Source organism: Theropithecus gelada, chromosome 1 (genome assembly GCF_003255815.1).
Source record: "Theropithecus gelada isolate Dixy chromosome 1, Tgel_1.0, whole genome shotgun sequence".
NCBI lineage: Eukaryota > Metazoa > Chordata > Mammalia > Primates > Cercopithecidae > Theropithecus > Theropithecus gelada.
The window spans coordinates 29,626,668-29,637,179 of record NC_037668.1 but is presented as its reverse complement, the minus strand read 5'-3'; positions in this window follow the sequence as shown (position 1 = coordinate 29,637,179).

Below are 10,512 nucleotides of genomic sequence, written 5' to 3'. Positions count from 1 at the left end.
ACTGATGGACATTTGGGTTGATTCCAAGTCTTTGCTATTGTGAATAGTGGAGCAATAAACATACGTGTGCATGTGTCTTTATAGCAGCATAATTTATAATCCTTTGGGTATATACCCAGTAATGGGATGGCTGGGTCATACGGTACATCTAGTTCTAGATCCTTGAGGAATCGCCATACTGTTTTCCATAATGGTTGAACTAGTTTACAATCCCACCAACCGTGTAAAAGTGTTCCTATTTCTCCACATCCTCTCCAGCACCTGTTGTTTCCTGACTTTTGAATGATCGCCATTCTAACTGGTGTGAGATGGTATCTCATTGTGGTTTTGATTTACATTTCTCTGATGGCCAGTGATGAAGAGCATTTTTTCATGTGTCTGTTGGCTATATGAATGTCTTCTTTTGAGAAATGTCTGTTCATATCCTTTGCCCACTTTTTGATGGGGTTGTTTGTTTTTTTCTTGTAAATTTGTCTGAGTTCTTTGTAGGTTCTGGATATTAGCCCTTTGTCAGATGAGTAGATTGCAAAAATTTTCTCCCATTCTGTAGGTTGCCTGTTAACTCTGATGGTAGTTTCTTTTGCTGTGCAGCAGCTCTTTAGTTTAATGAGATCCCATTTGTCAATGTTGGCTTTTGTTGCCCTTGCTTTTGGTGTTTTTGACATGAAGTTCTTGCCCATGCCTATGTCCTGAATGGTATTGCCTAGGATTTCTTCTAGGGTTTTTATGGTATTAGGTCTAACATTTAAGTCTCTAATCCATCTTGAATTAATTTTCGTATAAGGAGTAAGGAAAGGATCCAGTTTCAGCTTTCTACTTATGGCTAGCCAATTTTCCCAGCACCATTTATTAAATAGGAAATCCTTTCCCCATTTCTTCTTTTTCTCAGGTTTATCAAAGGTCCAATGGCTGTAGATGTGTGGTATTATTTCTGAGGACTCTGTTCTCTTCCATTGGTCTATATCTCTGTTTTGGTACCACTACCATGCTGTTTTGGTTACTGTAGCCTTGTAGTATAGTTTGAAGTCAGGTAGCATGATGCCTCCAGCTTTTTTCTTTTGACTTAGGATTGTCTTAGAGATGCGGGCTCTTTTTTCGTTCCATATGAACTTTAAAGCAGCTTTTTCCAATGAAACTCATTGTTAGCTTGATGAGGATGGCATTGAATCTATAAATTGCCTTGGGCAGTATTGCCTTTTTCATGATATTGATTTTTCCTATCCATGAGCGTGGTATGTTCTTCCATTTGTTTGTGTCCTCTTTTATTTCACTGAGCAGTGGTTTGTAGTTCTCCTTGAAGAGGTCCTTTACATCCTTTGTAAGTTGGATTCCTAGGTATTTGATTCTCTTTGAAGCAATTGTGAATGGAAGTTCATTCATGATTTGGCTCTCTGTTTGTCTGTTACTGGTGTATAAGAATGCTTGCGATTTTTGCACATTGATTTTGTATCCTGAGACTTTGCTGAAGTTTCTTATCAGCTTAAGGAGATTTTGGGCTGAGACAATGGGGTTTTCTAAATATACAATCATGTCATCTGCAAACAGGGACAATTTGACATCTTCTTTTCCTAACTGAATATCCTTTATCTAGTTTTTATCTGAGGATATTTCCCTTTCTGTTATACACCTCATTGCGCTCCCAAATATCCCTTTGCCGAATCCATGAAGACAGTGTTAGCAAGCTGCTCCATGAAAAGAAAGGTGTAACACTGTGAGATAAATTCAGACATCACAAGCAGTTTCTCAGAATCCTTCTTGCTTGCTTTATCTGAGGATATTTCCTTTTTCACCACAGGCCTCAATGCACTGCCGAATATCACATTGCAGTTTCTGTGAAGACAGTGTTAGCAAACTGCTCAATGAGAAGAATGGTGTAACTCTGTGAGATGAATTCACACATCATAAATCAGTTTCCCTGAAAGCTTCTTTCAAGTATTTATTTGAAGATTTTTCTTTGTCACCATAGGTTTCAAAGTGATAAGAACTACACCTTCTCAGATTGCACAAGAAATGCTTGAAAACAGCTCCACAAAAGAGTGGTGTAGCTCTGTGAGAAGAATTCACACATCACAAAGCAGTTTCTCAGAAAGCTTTTTTCTAGTTTTTAATCTGAGGATATTTTCTTTGTCACGATAGGCTTCAATGCGATCCAAAATAACCCTTCTAGCAATCTCCAAAAACAGTGCTACCAAACTGCTCCATGAAGATAATGATGTAACTCTGTGAAATGAATGCACAAATCACAAAGAAGTTTGCCAGAAAGCTTCTTTCTAGTTTTTGTCAGCGGATATTTCCTTTTTCACTATAGGCTTCAATGTTGTCTCAAATATCCCTTTGCAGATTCCATGGAAACAGTGTTATCAAACTGCTCCATGAAAGAAAAGGTATAACTTTTTGAGATTAATTTACACATCACATGGAACTTTCTCAGAAAACTTCTTTGTAGCTTTTATCTGAGTATATTTCCTTTGTCACAATAAGCTTCAATGCACTCTGAAATATCCCATTGCATATTCCAAGAAAACAGTGTAAGCATACTGATCAATGAAAAGAACACTGTTACTCCATTAGATGAATTCATCAATCACAAAGCAGTTTCTCAGAAAGATTCCTTTTTGTTTTTATCTGAGGATATTTCCTTTGTCACCATAGGCTTCAATGCCCTACCAAATATCCTGTTGCAGATTCCATGAAAACAATGTTAGCAGACTTCTCCACGAAAAGAAAGGTGTTACTCTGTGAGATGAATACACACATAACAAAGAAGTTTCTCAGAAAGCTTCTCTCTGCTTTTTACCTGAAGATATTTCCTTTTTAACCATTGGTCTCAAATTGCTCCCAAATATCACTTTGTAGATTAAACGAAAACAGAGTTAACGAACTGCTACATGAAAAGAAAGGTGTTACTTTGTGAGATGAATACACACATCATGAATAAGTTTCTCAGAAAGAATCTTTCTACTTTTTATCTGATTATATTTCCTTTTTCACCATTGGCTTCAATGTGATCCAAAATATCCCTTCTCAGATTCCCAAAAAACAGTGCTACCAAACTGCTCTATGAAAGAATGGTGTAACTTTGTGAGATGAATTCACAAATCAAAAAGCAGTTTCTCAGAAAGCTTCTTTATAGTTTTTGTCAGAGGGTATTTCATTTTTCCCCATAGTCCTCAATGCACTCACAAATACACCCTTCATATTCCATGAAAATAGTGTTAGCAAATTGTTCAATGAAAAGAAAGGTGTAACTTCGAGAGATGAATTCACATAGCACAAAGCAGTTGCACAGAAAGCTTCTTTTTGGTTTTTGTCTGAGGATAATTCCTTTGTCACCATAGGCTTCAAAGTGCTCCCAAATATCCTATTGCATATTCCCCAAAAAGAGTCCTACTGTACTGCTCCATGAAAAAAACTGTGTAACTCTATGAAGTGAATTCATACATCACAAAGCTGTTTCTCAGTACGCTTCTTACTAGGTTTTATCTGAGGATACTTCGTTTTTCTCCAAGTTCCTCTATGCACTCCAAATATCCCTTTGCAAATTCCACGAAAAAAGTATTAGCAAACTTCTCAATGAAAAGAATGGTGTAACCTTGTGAGATGAATTCACACAACACAAAGCAGTTTCACAGAAAGATTATTTTTGGTTTTTGTCTGATGATATTTGCTTTGTCATCAGAGGCTTCAGTGCACTCCAAAATAACCTATTCCAGATTCCACGAGAGCAATGTTATCAAACTGCTCAATGAAAAGAATGGTGTAACTTAGTAAGATGAATTCACACATCACAAAGCAGTTTCTCAGAAAGCTTCTTTCTAGTTTTTATATGAGGATATTTCTTTTTTCACTATATTTCTCAATGTGTTCCCAAATATACCTTTGCAGATTCCATGAAAACAGTGTTAGCAAACTTCTCATCGAAAAGAACTGTGTAACACTGTGAGATGAATTCACATTTCAAAAAGCAATTTCTCAGAACGCTTCTTTTTGGTTTTTATCTCAGGATATTTAGTTTTTCACCATAGGCCTCAATGTGCTCCCAAATATCTCCTTGAAGACTACACAAAAACAACATTAGCAAACTGCTCCATGTAAAGAAACTTGTAACTCTGTGAGATAAATTCACATATCACAAAGAACTTTCTCAAAAAGCTTATTTCTAGATTTATCTGAGGATATTTCCTTTTCAACATAGGCTTAAATACGACCCAATTCACTATAGGCCTCAAAGCATACCCAAATATTCCTTTGCAGATTCCATGAAAACAATGTTAGGAAAGTGACTCATGAAAAAGAATGTGTAACGCTGGGAGATGAATTCACACATCACAAAGAACTTTCTCAGAAAGCTTCTCCCTAGTTTTTATTTGAGGATATTTCATTTGCCACCGTAGGCTTCAAAGCGATCCAAAATATCCTTTCTCAGATTCCCCAAAAACAGTGCTACCAATCTGATCCATGAAAAGACTCGTGTAGCACTGTTAGATGAATTAACACATAATAAAGTGGCTTCTCAGAAAGCTTCTTTCTCATTTTAATCTGAGGATATTTCGTTTTTCATCATAGCCTTCAATGAGCTCTGAAATATCACGTTGAGATTCCAAGAAAATAGGGTTAGCAAACTGCTTAATAAAAATAAAAGTGTAACTCTGTGAGATGAATTCAAACATTACAAGGCAGTTACAATGAAAGCATCTTTTTGGTTTTTATCTGAGAATAATTCCTTTGTCACCATAGGCTTCAATGCGATCCCAAATATCCTACTGCAGATTCTAAGAAAGAGTGTTATCAAACTGTTCAATGAAAAGAACAGTGTAACTCTGTGAAATGAATTCACACATCACAAAGCAGTTTCTCAGAAAGCTTCTTTCTAGTTTTTATCTGAGGATATTTCCTTTTTCTCCATAGGCCTCACTGCACTCCCAAATATCCCGTTGCAGATTACATGGAAAGAGTGTCAGGAAAGTCCTCCATGGAAAGAAAGTTATAACTTGGTGAGGTGAATTCACACATCACAAAGAAGTTTCTCAGAAACCTTCTTTCTAGTTTTTATCTGATTATATATCCTTTGTCACCATAGGCTTATATGCGATCCAAAATATCCCTTCTCAGATTCCAGAAAAACAGTGTTACCAAACTGATCCATGAAAAGTATAATGTAACTTTGTGAGATGAATTCACAAGTCATGAAGCAGTTTCTCATAAAGCTTCTTTTTAGTTTTGTCTGAGGATATTTCCTTTGTCACCGTAGGCTTCAATGAGATCCACAATATCCCTTTTCAGATTCCCCAAAAGCAGTGCTACCAAACTGCTCCATGGAAGGAATCATGTACCTCTGTGAGATGAATTAACCCAACACAAAGCGGCTTCTCAGAGAGCTTCTTTCTGGTTTTTGGTATGAGGATATTTCCTTTGTCACCATAAGCTTCAATGTGCTCCAAAATATCCCATTGCAGATTCCAAGAGAGTGATTTCCACAAACAGCTCAATGAAAGAACAGTTTAACTCTGTGAGATGAATTCATACATCACTAAGCAGTTTCTCAGAAAGCTTCTTTTTGATTTTTATTGGAGGATATTTCCTTTGTCACCATAGGCTTCAATATGTTCCCAAATATAATATGGCAGATTCCACGAAAACAGTGTTATCAAACTGCTCAATGAAAAGAACAGTGTAACTCTGTGAGCTGAATTGACACATCAGAAAGCAGTTTCACAGAAAACTTCTTTCTCGTTTTTAAATGAGGATTTTTCCATTTTCACTATATGCCTTAATGCGTTCTGATATATGCCTTTGCAGATTCCATGAAAACAGTGTTACAATACTGCTCCATGAAAATAAAGGTGTATCTCTGTGATGTGAATTCACAAATCACAAGGAACTTTCTCAGAAAGCTTCTTTCTAGTTTTTATCTGAGAATATTTCATTTCTCAACATAGGCTTCAATGCAATCCAAAATATCCCTTCTCAGATTCCCGAAAAGCAGAGCTACCAAACTGATCCGTGAAAAGAATCATGTAACTCTGTGGATTGAATCAACACATCACAAAGCAGTTTCTCTGAAATCTTCTTTATGGTTTTTGTCTAAGAATATTTTCTTTGTCACCACGAGCTTCAATGTGCTCCAAAATATCCCGATGTATATTCTAAGGAAACAGTGTTAGCAAACTGTTCAATGAAAAGAAAAATGTATCTCTGTGAGATGAATTCACACATCACAGAACAATTTCTCAGAAAGCTACTTTCTAGTTTTTATCTGAGGATATTTCCTTTATCACCATAGGCATCAATGCGCTCCAAAAAATCCCTTGGCAGATATCATGAAAATGTTGTTAACAAACTGCTCCATGGAAAGAAAGTTTTAACTCCATGAGACAAATTCACACATCACAAAGAAGGTCCTCAGAAGTCTTCTTTATAGTTTTTACATGAAGGTATTTCCTTCGTCACCATAGGCTTCAAAGTGATCCAAGATATGCCTTTTCAGATTATCCAAGAACAATGCTACAAAACTCCTCCATAAAAAGAATCATGTAATTCTGTTAGATGAATTAACGCATCACAAAGCAGCTTCTCAGAAAGCATTTTTGTAGTTATTATATGAGGATATATCCTATGTCACCATAAGCTTCAATGTACTCCAAAATATTCCTTTGCAGATTCCAAGTTGACAGTGTTAACCTACCGCTCAATGAAAAGAACAGTGTAACTCTGTGGGATGAATTCACACATCACTAAGCAGTTTCTCAGAAAGATGTTCTAGTTATTATTTGAGGACATTTCCCTATTCACCATAGGCTTCAACGTGATCCCAAGTATCCTATTACAGATCCCACGAAACCAGTGTTATCCGACTGCCCAAAGAAAAGTATGGTGTAACTCTGTGAGATGAATTCACACATCACAAACATTTTCTCAGACAATTTCTCTCTAGTTTTTATCTGAGAATATTTCTTTTTTTCACTATAGTCTTCAATGTGCTCCCAAATATCCCCTTGCAGATTCCACGAAAACAGTTTTAGCAAACTGCTACATGAAAAGAAACGTGTACCTCTGTGAGATGAATTCACATATCATCAACAAGTTTCTTAGAAAGCTTCTTTCTAGTTTTTATCTGAAGATATTTCCTTTGTCACCATAGGCTTCAAGGTGATTCAAAATATCCCTTCTCAGATTCCCCAAAAACAGGGCTACCAAAATGCTACATGAATTGAATCGTGTAGCTCTGTGACATGAAATCACCAATCACAAGCAATTTCTCAGAAAGCTTCTTTCTAGTTTTTGTCTCAGGATATTTCCTTTGTCAAAATAAGCTTCAATGTACTCTGAAATATCCCATTGCAGATTCCAAGAAAACAGTGATAGCAAACTGCTCAATGAAAAGAACAGTATATCCCTTGAGATGAATTCAAATATCACTAAGCTGTTTCTCAGAAACCTATTTTCTAGTTATTATTTGAAGATACTTCATTTTTCACCATAGGCTTCAATGCACTCCCAAGTATCCTATTACAGATTCCATGAAACCAGTGTTATCAGACTGCCCAATGAAAAGTATGGTGTAACTCTGTGAGTTGAATTCACACATCACAAAGCAGTTTCTCAGACAATTTCATCTGAGGATATTTCCTTTTTCACTATAGTCCTCAAGGCGCTCCCAAATATCTCTTTGCAGATTCCACGAAAAGAGTGTTAGCAAACTGCTACATGAAAAGAATGATGTATCTCGGTGAGATGAATTCAGACATCACAAACAAGTTCCTTAGAAAGCTTCTTTCTACTTTTTATCAGAAGGTACTTCCTTTGTCACCACAGGCTTCAAGGTGATTCAAAATATCCCTTCTCAGATTCCCCAAAAACACTGCTACCAAACCGCTCCATGAAAACAGTGGTGTACCTCTGTGAGATAAATTCATACATCACAAAGATGTTTCTCAGAAACTTTCTTTCTACTTTTTGTCTGAGGATATTTCCTTTCTCAAAATAAGCTTCAATGTGCTCTGAAATATCCCAATGCAGATTCCAAGAACACAGTGGTAGCAAACTGCTCAAGGAAAAGAACAGTATAACTTTGAAAGATGAATTCACACATCACAAAGCAGTTTCTCAGAAACCTTCTTTCTAGTTTTTTTTCTGAGGATATTTCCTTTTTCACCATAGGCCTCAAATGCTCCCAAATATACCTTTGCAGATTTCACAAAAAACAGTATTAGCAAACTGCACCATGGAAAGAAAGTTGTAACTTTGTGAGATGAAATCACACATCACAAAGAACTTTCTCAGAGAGCATCTTTCTTGCTTTTATCTGAGGATATTTCTTGAGTAACCATAGGCTTCTATGCAATCTAAAATATCCCTTCTCAGATTTGCCAAAAACAGTGCTACCAAATGGCTCCATGAAAAGATTCATGTAACCCTGTGAGATGAATTAGCCCATCACAAAGCCGTTTCTCAGAATGCTTCTTTCTAGTTTTTACATGAGAACTTTCCTTTGCCACAATAAGCTTAAAGGCTCTCTGAAATATCCCATTGCAGATCCCAAGAAAACACTGTTAGCAAACTGCTTGATGAAAATAGCAGTGTAACTGTGTGAGATGTATTCACATATCAGAAAGCAGTTTCTCAGAAAGCTTCTTTCTAGTTATTATCTGATGATATTTCCTTTGTCACCAAAGGCTTCAATGTGTTCCAAAATAGAATGTTGCAGATACCATGAAAACTGTTATCAAACTGCACAATGAAAACAACAGTGTAACCTGTGAGATGAATTCACACATCACAAGGCAGTTTCCCAGAAAAATTCTTTCTCGTTTTTAAATGAGGATTTTTCCCTTTTCACTATATGCCTCAATGTGGTCCCAAATATGCCTTTGCAGATTTCACGAAAACAGTGTTATGAAACTGTTCCAAAGAAAAGTGTAACTGTGAGATGAATTCACAAATAACAAAGAAATTTCTCAGACAGCTTCTTTCTGGTTATTATCTGAGGATATTTCCTTTGTCATCATACATATCAATGCAATTCAAAATATCCCTTCTCAAATTTCCCAAAAACAGTGCTGGAAAACTGATCCATGAAAAGAAAGCTGTATCTCCGTGAGGTGAATTCACATATCATAAACAAGTTTACCAGAAAGCTTCTTTCCAGTTTTTATCTTAGGGTATTTCCTTAGTCACCGTTGACTAGAATGTGATCAAAAATATCCCTTCTCAGATTCCCCAAAAACAGTACTACCAAACTGCTTTACGAAAAGAATTGTGAACTCTGTGAGATGAATTAGCATATCACAAAGTAGTTTCTCAGAATGCTTCTTTCTAGTTTTTTTTTATTAGGATATTTCCTTTGTCACCATAAGCTACAATGCACTCCGAAATATCCCATTGCAGATTCCAAGAAAACAGTTTTTGTCTGAGGATACTTCCTTCTTCACTGTAGGCATCAATGCGTACCCAAATATCCCTTTTCAGATTCCAGGAAAACGGTGTTAGCAAACTGCTCCATGAAAAGAAAGTTGTAGCACTGTGAGGTGAATTCACACATAACAAAGGACTTTCTCAGAAAGCTTCCTTCTACTTATAATCTGAGGAGATTTTCTTTGTCACCATAGACCTCAATGAGATCAAAATATACCTTCGCAAACTGACCAAAAGCAGTGCTAACAAACTGTGCCATGAAAAGAATCGTGTAACTCTGTGAGATGAATTCACAAATCACAAAGCAGTTTCTCAGAAAGTTTCTTTCCAGTTTTCGTGCAAGGATACTTCCTTTTTCACCATAAGCTTTAATGCACTCTGAAATATCCCATAGCAGATTCCAAGAAAACAGTGTTAGCAAACTGCTCAATGAAAAGTACAGTGCAGGCAAGATGGCCGAATAGGAACAGCTCCAGTCTCCAACTCCCAGCTCGAGCGACACAGAAGACCGGTGATTTCTGCATTTTCAACTGAGGTACTGGGTTCATCTCATTGGGGAGTGCCAGACGATCGGTGCTGGTCAGCTGCTGCAGCCTGACCAGCGAGAGCTGAAGCAGGGTGAGGCATCGCCTCACCTGGGAAGCGCAAGGGGGAAGGGAATCCCTTTTCCTAGCCAGGGGAACTGAGACACACAACAGCTGGAAAATCGGGTAACTCCCACCCCAATACTGCGCTTTAAGCAAACAGGCACACCAGGAGATCATATCCCACACCTGGCCGGGAGGGTCCCATGCCCACGGAGCCTCCCTCATTGCTAGCACAGCAGTCTGTGATCTACCGGCAAGGCAGCAGCGAGGGTGGGGGAGGGGCGCCCACCATTGCTGAGGCTTAAGTAGGTAAACAAAGCTGCTGGGAAGCTCCAACTGGGTGGAGCTCACAGCAGCTCAAGGAAACCTGCCTGTCTCTGTAGACTCCACCTCTGGGGACAGGGCACAGCTACACAACAACAACAACAACAACAAAAAAGCAGCAGAAACCACTGCAGACGCAAACGACTCTGTCTGACAGCTTTGAAGAGAGCAGTGGATCTCCCAACAC